The sequence below is a fragment of the Carlito syrichta genome, unplaced genomic scaffold (genome assembly GCF_000164805.1).
Source record: "Carlito syrichta isolate Samal-C Ts95f unplaced genomic scaffold, Tarsius_syrichta-2.0.1 Scaffold306292, whole genome shotgun sequence".
NCBI lineage: Eukaryota > Metazoa > Chordata > Mammalia > Primates > Tarsiidae > Carlito > Carlito syrichta.
The window spans coordinates 70,174-71,940 of record NW_007250388.1 but is presented as its reverse complement, the minus strand read 5'-3'; positions in this window follow the sequence as shown (position 1 = coordinate 71,940).

Sequence of the window (1,767 nt, the reverse complement as noted above, 5' to 3'; positions counted from 1 at the left end):
ACACACACACACACACACACACACACACACACACACACACACAATGGGATACTATTCAGCCATAAAAACATAGAAAATTGTGTCATTTGTGACAACATAAATTAATCTGGAGGACATTACGCTAAGTGAAAAAAGCCAGACACAGAAAGAGAAATATTGTATGATCTCACTTATATGTGAAATCTAAAAAAGTCAAGCTTGTAGAAACATAGAGTAGATTGGTGGCTACCAGTTGAGTTAGACAGGTGGGAATGGGGAGATGTTGGTCAAAATGTACAAAGTTTCAGTTACAAAAGAAATTCTGGGGATCAAAAGTGCAGCATGGCAACTATAGCTAGCAATACTGTACTCTGTTGCATACTTGAAATTTGTTGAAAGAATAGATCACAAGTACTCTTATCACACATACACACAAACAAAGGTAACTATGTGAGATGATATGTCAATTTTTCACAATATTTGTGTATATCAAATCCAACATTTTGTACAACTTAAGTCTATACAATTTTTGTTTGTCAATTATACTTCAAAATTTTTTAAAAATGTGCCATTATTGCTTTACCACATATGCAGGACAATATAGACTCAAAGAAATCTAGTCTCTTTTTTGCCTATATAGACAATGATCTTGTTTTTCCAGCCAGGCTGAAAACACAAACTGCTACATAATATTGAAACACATAGACACGTATCAAAAGGGAAGTTTGTCTTTAAATTATTTAGATAATCATAAAAAAGAAGACACAAATGTAAAAATCCTTCTAGTTTGTGAAACCATGGTGGGGGAAAGATTGAGTCCACTGAGGTGAGGTCCAGGAAAGAAAATTATTACAGGACTTTTAACTATTTGGGATTGGAACAGATGGTAATGATGACAGGCAAAACAGGAGAGACAGAAAAGTACAAAAAGAAGACATGTCCTGGGAGTTTAAATAAACTTCAGTCAGCAACAGGAGTAAACCAAGTCAGGAAGAGACTAGGTGGGAAAAAAGGGCCAGAAGCTTTGGAAAAATCAGAATTTCTACTCAAATATATTTTTTTCTCTTCTCAAAATGCTCATAAGCATGAGATATCCCTGTCTATATATCAACAAGTAAAGTTTAATAAAATTGGGCATTAAGTAGGAATATATACGAGGGAATGCTGAATCCTTCTAAATACTGAGGGCCATTGTGTGATAGAAAGAGAATAATAAAGTATCAGAAATAAAGAGACCGAGATATTCTCATTATACATAGGATATTCTTGTGTCATGAATCTGCATGGCATCATTACCTACACTCCTATCTGATCTGGCATCTGTAAATACTTGTAATTTCAATCACACTTCCAAAGTCAAAACTTGTTCAGGTAGCCACTCACACCTGCAACCCCAGCAGTTTGGGAGGCTGAGGGGGTGGGATCCCTTCAGGCCAGGAGTTCAAGACCAACATAGCAAGACCCTCTCCCACCCCAATCCACTCCACCTCATCTCTACAAAAAAATTTTTAAATATTAGCTGGGAGTGGTGCTAGCCTGTAGTCCTAGCTACTCCTGCATCTGCTTAGTAAAATCTATTTTTATATGCTGGCGCTTCACTTTTTAAGCTGAGACAGTTACGCTTAGTTGGAAAAACGCGGTGATGCACGTCAGTTTTTCCGGATTTTTTTTTTTTTTTTTAGGAAGCAGGATTTATTGAGAAGACAGAATATCTTCCACATCGGGAGAGGACCCGAAAGGATTGTCCTTCTGGGCCAATTGGTGTACCGGGTTTCAAACGAGAGGGAC